This window comes from Mandrillus leucophaeus, unplaced genomic scaffold (assembly GCF_000951045.1).
Source record: "Mandrillus leucophaeus isolate KB7577 unplaced genomic scaffold, Mleu.le_1.0 Scaffold842, whole genome shotgun sequence".
Lineage (NCBI taxonomy): Eukaryota > Metazoa > Chordata > Mammalia > Primates > Cercopithecidae > Mandrillus > Mandrillus leucophaeus.
The window spans coordinates 523,589-537,188 of NW_012109164.1; positions in this window are offsets into that span (position 1 = coordinate 523,589).

The window sequence follows — 13,600 nt, forward strand, 5'->3', positions numbered from 1 at the left end:
AAAAAAAAAAAAAGAAAAGAAAGAAAGAAAGAATGAAAGAAGGAAAGAAAGAAGTTCAAAATTTTAGCTAAATGAAAGGACACAAAACAAATTCACGTGATACCTGGGAACAGGGACAAGGCTGCCTTGAGTTCTGCAGGGAGCATAGTTGGGAATCCTGAACTCCTGGAATTCAGTATCGCTATAGTGGCTGAGGCCCAAAGGACTATGCAATGGTGTGTGTTTGCACGTGTTCCCCCAGGGCGTGTTTCTGCTCCCACTGGCCGTCCTGTGCCCTGGGCACTGCTCACCTTGGTCTTGGTCTGCATGGCCATGTTGCTGAGGAAAATAAAGGAGTTGGGGTTGCTGGCACACATTTTGGCCTGGACTTCCTGCGGGGCAGAGAAGGTAGAATGCAGCAGGGCAGGTTTAGGATATCTGATTCTGGAGGCGATGTCCCTTGTCATTCTAAAGTAAAGATCCTACAGGGAGAGTAAGGATCTTCAAATTTGTAACTGCAAGCCATAATGGAGGTTTGTGGTCTTAATTCATGCTACACATGCAGTTTAAGGAATCTTTAGCTGATAACTTATTTTAAAGTCCCAGGTTGTAAGTTCCCTCATAGGCTAGTCAAAGCAAATGCAAATTCTCTCCAAATTCTTAAAAAAGAATCTTAAACCCAGACTCAAAACAATTCTCCCAAATAACCTTCTAAGGAAAGTCGGGTTACACAAATCTCCAAGTATTCAAGGAAACAAGATCTTATGAATGAAAACCAAGAAAGCATGGCAATATCAGACTGATAAAGACATCAGGAAAAGCAATTGTCTTAGATCATGAAATAGATGCTACTGACATGTCAAAAAAAGAAGATGGGAGCCTGTAATCCCAACACTTTGGGAGGCTGAGGTGGGTGGATCACGAGGTCAGGAGATCAAGACCATCCTGGATAACATGGTGATACCCCATCTCTACTAAAAATACCAAAAAAGAAAATTAGTCAGGTGTGGTGATATGCACCTGTGGTCCCAGCTACTCAGGAGGCTGAGGCAGGAGAATCACTTGAACCCAGGAGGGCGAGGCTGCCGTGAGTTGAGATTGCACCACTGCATACCAGCCTGGATGACAGAGAGAGACTCTGTCTCAAAAAAAACAAAAACAAAAACAAAAACGGTCAGGAGGGGAATGAAAAATGTGGTTAAAAGAACAAGAAAATGAGGTTTACAAAGGATTCCTGCATCTCACAGAATGGTGAATTATATATATCTAAATGACTCTCCTATCTGAAACAACTGACATGCTGGATTTGAAACAAAATCATCTTAAATATGTATTTCCATTTAGTGAAAATGAGGAATAAGCTAAGCCCTCAATGATGTGAAACCACGAAACCAGGGAAGTAAACAAGGGCCAAAAATGGCTTTCATTTTTGGGAGTCTTGTTGAAGCTGGAGACCTGGAGCTCCTGCTGTGTAGACTATGTGGGTGGTGGAGGGCCAGAAGATCAGGTTCAAGGAACACCCCAGGTAATCTTGAAGGTAACCTGCAGAGAAAGCCCAGAGGGCCATATCTTCACTATAAATAAGCAAGAATTCCCATAGATTATGTTCAACAAAATAAACAAACAAGAAAAATGTTATAGTTAAGAAAAAAAGCAAACATATAGAGTCAAGCCCCTGTAACTGAGAATCAGCAGGGAAAAAAGCAGGCCATATTAACAGACCTGCAAACCCTTCAGATACTATAATTATGAAAAGCAACAAGGCAGTTGGGGCTAGTTATAGCAAAACACAGATCGAATCTCCCCTAGAAAGAGATATGGCCTCCCCAGAGAGGGAAATACTGAGAATAGGTAAGAGATCTGGTGGCTCAGAGCATTGAAAGCTGATTAATCAAAAGAAAGAGGATGGCATATCTGTTAAATGGAATATTATTTGGCCATAAAAAAGGAATAGAGTACTGTCACATGCCACACACAACATGAATGAACCGTGAAAACATCATGCTAAGTGGAAAAGCCATTCACAAAGGACCATAGATTGTCAGATTCCATTTCAATGAAATCTTCAGAATAGACAGATATTTAGAGACAGAAAGAGGATTAGTGGCTGCCTTGAGATCCGGTTGGGAAGAGTATGGTATTTCTTTCGATAGAAGTTTCTAAAATTAGATTTTGGTGATGGTTTTAAAACTGTGAATAGACTAGAAACCATTGAATTGCACACTTTAAGTGGGTGACTTTTATAATATATGAAGTATGCCTCAATACAGAAGTTTAAAAAGAAAGAAAGAAAGAAACTTGAAAGTACACCGGACCAAAGGTGACATTCTTGGGTGAGGGAAGAGAGAGACCCTCTCATATTGTTTTATATTGTTTTATACTCAAAAAAGGAAAGAGAAGTGAAATGAAAGGCAGGTAACCCGGGGCCTAGGAACCAGACCCGAAACCAAGGAACCAGACCCGAAACCAAGGAACCAGACCGGAAACCAGGCCTGGGCCTGCCTGACCTAAGCCTGGCAGTTAAAATTTGACCCCTGACTTAGCAACTGCTGTTATCTATAGATTCCAGACATTGTATGCAAGGACTTTGTGAAACCTCCTGTTCAGTGCTGTTTCACTGGGACCACCAGTGCTCACAGCCCCAGTCATGTACCCCCTGGCTTGTTCAATGGATCACGACCCTCTCACGTGGACCCCCTCACGTGGACCCCCTTAGAGTTGAGAGCCCTTAAAAGGGACTGAAGTTGAGCACCTGAGGAGCTTGTATTTTAAGACGCTAGCCTGCCGATACTCCCAGCTGATTAAAGCCACTCCCATCACTATCTTGGTGTCAGGGGCTTTGTCTGCGGCTTGTCCTGCTACATTTCTTGGTTCCCTGACCCGGAAACGAGGTGATTGGCGGATGATCCAGGCAGCTCCTTAGGCGGCTTTAGCCTGACCTGTGGAACATCCCTGCAGGGGACTCCGACCAGCCCCACAGGGATCCTGAGAGAGCTTCCAGGTAGGCATTTGCCTGGGTGGGACGCCTAGCCAGAGCAGTGTGTGGCAGGCCCCGGTGGAGGATCAACGCAGTGGCTGAACACCGGGAAGAAGCTGGCACTTGGAGTCCAGACATCTAAAACTTGGTAAGACTAGTCTTTGAAACTTGCTCACTCCATTTGGGTGGAAGTGTGGCCTGATCACCCACAGCGTGCCTTTATCAGGACTTTGGTTGTGGTGTTGACTTAGTTTGAATTGCTTGACAGGACTGGTCTTAGGAACTTGCCCACTCCATTTGAGTGGAAGCGTGGCCTGATCACCCATGGCGTGCCTTTATCGGCACTTTGGTTTTGGTTTTGGTTTTGGTTTGGCTTGAATTGCTTGACAGGACTGGTCTTGGGAACTTGCCTACTCCATTTGAATGGAAGAGTGGTCTGATCACCCAGGGTGTGCCTGTACCGGCACTTTGGTTTTTGTTTTTGACTTGACTTAGATTGCTTGATACTTTGGTTTTGGTTTTGACCTGGCTTGGATTTCTGGATACTCGATTTTGGTTTTGATTTTGGTTTGGTGTAAACTGCAAAAGTGTGTGTGCCTTTTTACCTGTTCTTTGTTTTGTGGTGTGCGTACGGTGTGAGAGTGGTGTTTTGTCTCGAAGAAGCATGGGTCAGGCACAAATAAGCCCACCCCACTAGGAACTATATTGAAAAATTTCAAGAAAGGATTTAAGGGAGATTGTGGTGTTACTATGACACCAGGAAAACTTAGAACTTTGTGTGAAATAGACCGGCCAGCATTAGAGGTGGGTTGGCCATCAGAAGGAAGCCTAGACAGGTCCCTTGTTTCAAAAGTATGGCACAAGGTAACCTGTAAGTCAAGGCACCCAGATCAGTTTCTGTACATAGACAGTTATAGTTGATTTTAGACCCCCCTTCCCCGCCACAGTAGGTAAAAGAACAGCAGCATAAGTGGATGGCAGAGACAAGGAAAGAACAGCAGAGAGAAAGGAAAGAGACAGAGAGAAAAAAAGGCAAAGAGAGAGAGGAAAAGACAGAGAGGAAGAGACAGAGAGACAAAGAAGGAGTCAAGAAAAGAGAGAGACAGAGAAAGAGAGAGGCAAAGAGGAAGAGACAGAGGCAAAAGGAAAGTCAGAGAGACAGAGACAGAAAGTCAAAGAGAGAAAGAAAAAGAGAAAGAGAAATATACAAGTAGTTAAGAAAAAAAACAGTATACCCTATTCCTTTAAAAGCCAAGGTAAATTTAAAATCTATAATTGATAACTAAAGGTATTCTCAGTAGCCCTGTAACACCGTAATACCACTTTTTTGTCAGTGTAAACAAGGGCGTGTCCCGAAAGCACTGAGGCCTTCTTATCAAAAATCCTTAACTCAGTAACCCGCAGATGGCCCAGATGCATTCAATCTGTAGAGGCAGCTGCTTTGCTAACAGAAAAAAAAAGGCCATCTATACCAACTCTAAGTTAATTTAGACTAAACAAGGTCTTATTAATAGCAAAGGATAATTGAAATCCCAAACTTACAAGGTTTTCAATAAAAGTAAAGTTTGCTAAAAGTTAACAGTGTAACATGTATTATAGTAACTTCCAATCTTGTGGCCTTAGACAGTCTAGTCCATAGACATAAAGAAAGTTTGCTTTAAAAAAAAAAAAAAAAAAAAGAGAATGGTTATCTTAAAAAAAAGGAAAAAAACGGATAAAAAAAGGAAAAAAAAGGGAGAGGCAGTATTTATGTAAAAGGAGTGTTATATGGTAGATTCTTGTCCTGAAATAAATTAACTGGTTGTTTAAAGAAAAAAATGTTTGCAATAAGTCAGAAAGTTGAGGCATGTCGAAGAATTGTCTGTGAAAGTCATGAAAGAAAAAGAAGTTATAAAAAATTATTCAAAAAATGTCGTATCATTTAAAAATAATAAGGCTTTCTAAGTACTATTGAAAAAACAGTTTATGTGCAAGGTGTGTAAGAAAAGTAAAATATACCTTTGGTAAAAAGATTATAAGGAGGCATAAAAATGTGGATTTTTACCTACATTAAAAGGTTAAAAAAATTGTTTGAAAGTTTAAGAAAGTTTTAAAATGTCAATTGTAAAGAAAATTCTGTGTGTAAACATATTAACTAAAGTTAAAAAGATATCAGCCAGTTTTTCTGTGAACTGGACATTAAAGGAAAAATGCAACAGGTTTCTCTGAAAGCACCGACCTGCTCTTTAACAAAAATTATAAAAGGTTAAAAAGAGTCTATAAAATCTTACCTTATGGTCAAGCATGAAAAATTGGATAAATATGTGTACAAGGTTTTATTAAAATTAAGTTTAACATTAATAACACACTAATATAAAGGTAAAATTTAGCTTATCTAGTATAAAAATCATACAAAAAGCATTGTTAAATGTAAAATGGTATTTGGCTTTCTTTGGTCTAAAAACTAATAAAAATAGGTGCTAAAGAAAACATTCATTTTACTAGAGGATCATAGAAGTTAAAGACTTAAAACAAACTTTGGCAATTAAGACAACATACCAAGATGCAAATGCCTGGTTGGAGTGGATCAAATATTCCATCTGCACATTAAACAAAAGAATTGTTATGCTTGTGCACATGGGAGGCCAGAGGCCCTGATTGCTCACCTTCCACTAAGGTGGTCCTCCAGTTGACCAGGCATGGGCTGCATAGTAGCTCTTTTCAAGGATTCTACAGCCTGAAGTAATAAGTCATGCCAAGCTCTCTCTGCTATGTCCCAAAGTCTGGTAACCTGTGAGTCAGCCCCCCGAGGGCCATCCAGCCTCCATCTCCCAACACTAAGTTCACTTTGTGTCTCTCACAACAGGGAGGAAACTTAGCATTCCTTGGAGACCTGAAGGGATGTGATGAGCTTAAGAATTTTCAAGAGCTTATCAATCAGTCAGCCCTTGTTCATCCCCGAGCAGATGTGTGGTGGTATTGTGGTGGACCTTTACTGGGCACTCTGATGAATAACTAGAGTGGCACTTGTGCTTTAGTCCATTTGGCTATCCCTTTCACCCTGGCATTTCATCAACCAGAGGAAGAAAAAAAAAAAAGACATCGTAAAGTGAGAGAAGCCCCTTGTAGGTCTTTCAACTCTCACATCTGTTTAGATGCAATTGGAGCCCTGCAAGGAATACCAGATCAATTTAAAGCTTGAAGTCAAATAGCTACAGGACTTAATTCAATATTTTAGTGAGTGACAGTTAATAAAAATATAAATTAGATAAACTACATCTATTACAACCAACAGCAACAAGCTTTCCATGAGTTAAAAGAAAAACACAGGTTGGCCCCAGCCCTGGGGCTACCTGACCTGACAAAACTTTTTACACTCTACATGTCAAAAAAAATGGCAGTTGGAGTTTTAACCCAGACTGTAGGGCCCTGTCCAAGGCCAGTGGCCTGTCTCTCGAAACAACTAGACGGGGTTTCCAAAGGCTGGCCCCCCATGCTGTGGTGACTTTAATAAATACTAAAGGACACCATTAGCTAATGAATGCTAGACTAACTAGATACCAAAGCTTGCTCTGTGAAAATCCCCACATAACCATTGAAGTTTGTAACACCCTAAACCCTGCCACCTTACTCCTGGTGTCAGAGAGCCCAGTTAAACATAACTGTGTAGAGATATTAGACTCAGTTTATTCTAGTGGGCCCAACCTCCGAGACCATCCTTAAATATCAGTAGACTGGGAGCTGTACATGGATGGGAGCAGCTTTGCCAACCCCTACAAAGTCACTCTGAAAAAGACGACAAGCCCTGCTCCAGTCACACCCAGAAGCTGACTGGTGCATGCATGGCCAAAGCATGAGAACTCATCACAGGACTCATTTTCCTTAAAATTTGGACTTGTACAGTAAGGACTTCAACTGACCTTCCTCATACTGAGGACTGTTCCCAGTGTATACATCAAGTCACTGAGGTAGGACAAAAGATTGTTACAGTCCTATTATTTTATGGTTATTATAAGTGTACCAGGACTCTAAAAGAAACTTGTTTGTATAATGCTATTCTATCCAAGGTATGTGCTCCAGTCTGTCAATGTTATGTTTGTGAAAGAACTGTAATAGGAGATCAATGGCCATAAGAAGCCCAAGAATTAGTGCCTACAGACCCAATTCCTGATGAATTCCTGGCCCTAAAGAATCACCCTGATCATTTCTAGGTTCTAAAAGTCTCAATTATTGGACAATATTGCATAGCTAGAAAAAGGAAAAAATTCACTCATTCTGTAGGATGACTTAGTTGCCTAGGACAGAAACTGTATAATGGTACCACAAAAGCAGTTAGATGGTGGAGTTCAAACCACACAGATAGAAATCCATTCAGTAAATTTCCAAAGTTGCAGACTGTTTAAGCCCACCCAGAATCCCACCGGGACTAGATGGCACCCACTAGGCTATACTGGATATGTGGACATAGAACCTACGCTAAGCTGCCTGACCAGTGGACAGGTAGTTGTGTTATTGGCACTATTAAACCATCTTTCTTCCTACTACCCATAAAAAACACGCGAACTCCTGGGCTTCCCCGTCTATGCTTCCGGCAAAAAGTGAAACGTAGGCATAGATAATTAAAAAGATGATGAATGGCCTCTTAAAAAAATTATACAATACTATAGGCCTGCCACTTAGACACAAGATGGCTCATGGGGATACTGGACCCCCGTTTACATGCTCATCTGAATCATATGGTTGCAAGCTGTTTTAGAAATCATCACTAATAAAACTGGTTAAGCCTTGACTATTCTAGCCCGGTAAGAAATTCAGATGAAGAATGCTATCTATCAAAATAGACTAGCTCTGGACTACTTGCTAGCAGCTGAAGGAAGGGTTTGTAAGAAATTTAACCTTACTAATTGCTGTCTACACATAGATGATCAGGGGTAAGTAGATGAAAACATAGTTAAAGATATAACAAAACTAGCACATGTGCCCATGCAAGTGTGGCATGGATTTGATCCTAAGGCTATGTTTAGAAATTGGTTCCCAGCACTAAGAAGATTTAAAACTCTTATGATAAGAGTTATAATAGTAATAGGAAACCTGCTTACTGTTCCCTTGTTTGCTACCTGTACTTCTTCAAATGATAAAAAGCCTCATCGCTACCTTAGTTCACCAGAATGCTTCAACACAAATGTACTATGTGAATCACTATCAATCTATAGCACAAAAAGACATGAATAGCAAAAATAAGAGTGAGAACTCCCACTAATAAAAAGTGAGAGTCTCAAAGGGGGGAAATGAGGGAAGAGAGAGACCCTCTTATATTGTTTTATACTGTTTTATACTCAGAAAAGGAAAGAGAAGTAAAACTAAAGGCAGGTAGCCCGGCGCCTAGGAACCAGACCCGAAACCAAGGAACCAGACCCGAAACCAGGCCTAGGCCTGCCTGACCTAAGTCTGGTAGTTAAAATTCAACCCCTGACCTAGCAACTGTTATCTATAGATTCCAGATATTGTATGGAAGGACATTGTGAAACCTCTTTTTCAGTTGTGTTTCACTCTGACCACTGGTGCTCGCAGCCCCTGTCACATACCCCCTGGCTTGCTCAATCAATCATGACTCTCTCACGTGGACCCCCTTAGAGTTGTGAGCCCTTAAAAGAGAGAGAAGTTGAGCACCTGAGGAGCTCGTATTTTAAGACGCTAGCCTGCCGATACTCCCAACTGATTAAAGCCACTCCCTTCACTACCTTGCTGTCTGAGGGGTTTTGTCTGTGGCTCGTCCTGCTACATGGGAAGGCACCGTTTCCGAGGTAGATGTTCCTTAGAGATTTTTAAATGAAAGGGGAAAAGGAAGTGAGCCATGGAAATTAAACGTCCTTAGAAAAATTTTAAAATCTAGTAAAATACTACCTCATCTCTGTTCCTGAGTAAGTCACCATAAACAACAACAACAGCAACAACAAAAACCCCCTCTTTTTCTGATAGCAATGAAAGCAGGCACCCTTAAACTCAGAAACCTAGTACACTATTCAAACCCCATGTCCTTGTGTGGTCCCTGCATAACCCTGCACAGTCTCAGACCTCAAGCTCCAGTAGAGCCATGATGAACCAAGACTGCCAGGATTCCAGCCATTCCCCACCTGTTGCTGTGGCATGGTCCAAATATATCATTCATCAACAAGACATGTAGTGAGTAACTCCATGTTCTTGGGACAGAACTGAGTCAAATGACAAAGGAAAGAAAGGCAGCCCCTTAGAAGTATGATGAAGAAATTCACCACATTTCTTTGTAATAGCGATTTCTTTTTATGCATTCAAAATGTGGCTTGACTTGTACGAATTTGAGTTCTATGAATTGTTAAGATTGTGTTACATGGCTGTGAAGAAGACATTTTTATTTTATTTTATTTACTTATTTATTTATTTTTGAGATGGAGTCTCGCTCTGTCCTTCAGGCCAGAGTGCAATGGTGTGGTCTTGGCTTACCGCAACCTTTGCCTCCCAGGTTCAAGCAATTCCCATGCCTCAGACTCCCAAATAGCTGGGACCACAGATGCATGCCACCTTGCCTGGCTAATTTTTGTATTTTTAGTAGAGACAGCGTTTTGCCATGTTAACCAGGTTGGTCTCAAACTCCAGATCTCAGGTTATCCACCTACCTTGGTCTCCCAAAGTGCTGGGATTTCAGGTGTGAGCCACAGCACCTACCCAAGAAGAACCAAATTAACCAATGAATATGAGGTGGCCTGTAGAATTGAACAAAGTATTGTATGTGTTTGGATGTCTCCTAAAATGAGATACCACAACGTAAAACTTGTCAGTTTTTCAACAATCAGTAGAGGGAGGTCCATCCTAAGATGCTCCAGTAACAGAAAAGTTAACACAAAGGTGGTGGTGTGACTAGAGGTAATGATAAAATTGCCTTTCAAGGGCGTAACTCTTTTAAAGTTTATATCCATCAACATCCGGTCTTCATGACAGCCTGGCTATGAGCCCACATCTGATGGGTGAGGGAGTACAAGCTAGCTTGCATTTGCTGAAGATGACCTAGCAAATGATCAGCAGAGGAGGGCCCAGACATGCCTCAGCACCAGGGTCACTCAAGGGGACAGAATGTTAACACCTTTCTGCAATGGCCATAACAAGATATTCTTTTTCCTAGTTGACATTCCAGCTGGGATTATCCCTACAAATATCTTGGCATGAATGTCTGAAAGAGGCTGAATAAATCCACCTCTGCTCTGTTTCCAGAAGTTGTCTTTATCCGAAGGGTTTGCAACCGTTCAAGTCAGTCCCTTCTTTCTTTGGATAAATATAAAAAATTTTTGACTTTAAGAAAAATTCCTCCTTGAAGTAAGCAGAAAGTTATTTCCAAGTAACTTCAACCGATGACTTCTCATCTGCAAAAGGAACGTTAAAATGTCCTCTTTCTACTTGACAAGTTGCAGAAAGAGGTGACATTCTGCTTGAAAAGGTGGGTGGAGCTAAACAACCTCAATGTCCTCACTTACCCTATTCAGGAGGGAGACTATAGGCAGAGAGCCTATCCAAGCTGTGTTGAGCTTATGACCTACAAAACTATGACATAATACAAGTCTGTTGTTTTAAGCTGATAAATTTGTGTTAATCCATTATGCAGCAATAGAAAACTAATAATTCTCAGTGTGCATTTTATTATGCTTCTTTTTAAAGCTACTCCCTCCAAACTTTGCAGCTGATATCCTGGTGAAGCTATTATTTTTTAAAAGTTCCTTTGTAGAAAAGTTGTCCAATTCAATTCAGAAAATAGTCACTAGGCATCTTTTTGATGCCAGGCACTGTGCTAAGCACTGAAATATAAAGACGAATAAGAACTTCAACCCTAAAAGACCTCGAAGAGAAACTACACAAATAGACACGACTATTATCTGAGTCAGAAAGTTCTGAGAACCATGAGGGTATAACAAGTACAAGCTATGAGAGTTCAGAAAAGGGAGAAATCATATCCAGTTGAGGGTGTCAAGAAAGATTGTCTTGAGGTGGCTGTGGGGAAGAGGATAGGAAATCAAAAAGAAGCTCAGAAAAAATTTGAGGAAGCAGTGAATGTCCTTGTGGGAAAAGAGGCCTCATTTAAATAGCTAAGCCCACCAGCAACCTGACTAAGGTAATGGATATCATGGGAAAAAACCAACATGGTGAGGGATGGTGGTGGGATTCACTGAGGGCTGGGCTAATGGGCTTAGGAATTTGGGAGAGCCTGAGAAGCACGAACTCATGAAAACCAAGAATAGATTGGCTGGGAGTTGCAGAGTAGAACAGGCAGTTTTAGTAAAGGGAAATTTTAGAGTTTGAGATTTTAGAATTAAGCAATTTTCTATTATGGTGAGGGCTGGAATGGGGCTGCCAAGTCATGTGACTGGGGTGGCATAGAATTTGAAGTTGGTGAGGTATGGAAATCAAGACAATGTATAGCCAGAGCATTAGAGGGACATCAACCTTAACATTGTCTGATGCATATTTCTCATTGCCACTATACCTGGCACAGCACCATTAAACATAGAGGGCTAAATAAATGTTGACTTGAGAGGCATACAGAAAAGTGAAATAATCACAATGAGATAAAGTCAATCTAGATTTTTTTTTTTTCTGCATTATGGATATTGAAATTTGGTGTTGAGGAGAAGCAATAAATGGGTAAGAAGGCATTCTTCGCCAGGTGTGGTTGCTTTTAAATTGATTGAACTAATTGGTGAGCAACTTGAGAAGAGTGATGTCTTGAGACCTCAACCAAAGATATAATGTAGGCAGTGCACAGAAACAACCTGGTTTTTGTTATTTTTCTGTCATCTTGCCTCATCTGGCAGAGACAATTTCAAGACTAATTTTAGATTTTCAGGACTAATTAATGATTCAATAAAATAAACAGATACATCATGACCTATAGCTTTCCCTCCTCTTTGCCCCAACTCCTCCCTTCCCCAAACCATCAACATCCACATAGACTGAGGTGTCCTCACTTGTGTGGCTTTTTATGGCCTCGCATAGATGAGGTCTTTCCCAGCATCTGGGAAGCAGCTGAGCAGCCCTCTCCAGTGAACACTCATCAACCTAACCGACTGCCTCCAGCCACAACTGCCTCTCTTTCTTGAGATCAAGACCTGCCAACAAAATGCCACTTTTGAGATCAAGCAAGTTCAGGGTAATTATACTTTCCCCAAGTCACATCAGCTCTGGATGATTTTCAGAGCTATTTCCAGGTCTATTTTAAGGGGTAACTTGATGTCGCAATGCACAAGAGTCAATAGGATACATAATTCCCAATGACTCCATGCTTGCCCATGTTCCTGGTTTCAGAAAGTTTTTTAAAGAAAAGCTCAGGGTGGGCTCTCTCAGCAGGGAATACCACATTATTATGGCTTCCCAGAAGAGGGCCTATCCCCCGCATCACTCCAAGCAGGATCAAAGAATCAGAGTCTCTTCAAAGAACAGACAGCAGGCACTATGGGTGAAAGGCCACAGATGCCCTACAGATGTGGTTGGGCAACTATTTTCTAGGTTTTACCAAGCTGGTTTATAAGTCTATTTGAAGACTGAGAACAGATTTCAGAGAACATCTATTTATTCTGGTTACAGCAAAATAAATAAATGAATGTTTATGTTACTTTCAATGAGCTAAAATAACTATTTACAAAGACAGACAAGACCTGCTTTAAACAAAAATATAAAATTCTACAACTTTGTCCTCTTTGCCACCACCTCCCTCTTTAAGCACTTCTCATCCTGATCCTGATTCTGGGTTCTTCGTTTTGTTTGTTTGTTTTTATGTGGGTTCTTTTTTTGGTTCTATATGAATTTTAGAATTGTTTTTTCTAATTCTGTGAAGAATGATAGTGGTATTTTTTTTTAAGCTGTACTTTCTCTCTTTTTTTTTTTATTATACTTTAAGTTCGAGGGTATATGTGCACAACGTGCAGGTTTGTTGCATATGTATACATATGCCATGTTGGTGTGCTGCACCCATTAACTCGTCATTTACATTAGGTATATATCTCCTAATGCTATCCCACCCCCCTGCCCCCTCCCCACAATAGGACCCAGTGTGTGATGTTCCCCTTCCTGTGTCCAAGTGATCTCATTGTTCAATTCCCACCTATGAGCAAGAACATGCAGTATTTGGTTTTCTGTTCTTGTGATAGTTTGCTGAGAATGATGGTTTCCAGCTGCATCCATGTCCCTACAAAGGACACGAACTCATCCTTTTTTATGGCTGCATAGTATTCCATGGTGTATATGTGCCACATTTTCTTAATCCAGTCTGTAACTGATGGACATTTGGGTTGATTCTGTCTTTGCTATTGTGAATAGTGCCACAATAAACATAAGTGTGCATGTGTCTTTATAGCAGCATGACTTACAAACCTTTGGGTATATCCCCAGTAATGGAATGGCTGGGTCAAATGGTATTTCTAGTTCTAGATCCTTGAGGAATCGCCACACTGTCTTCCAGAATGGTTGAACTAGTTTATAGTCCCACCAACAGTGTAAAAGTGTTCCTATTTCTCCACATCCTTTCCAGCACCTGCTGTTTCCTGATTTTTTAATGATTGCCATTCTAACTGGTGTGAGATGGTATCTCATTGTGGTTTTGATTTGCATTTCTCTGATGGCGAGTGATGATGAGCATTTTTTCAT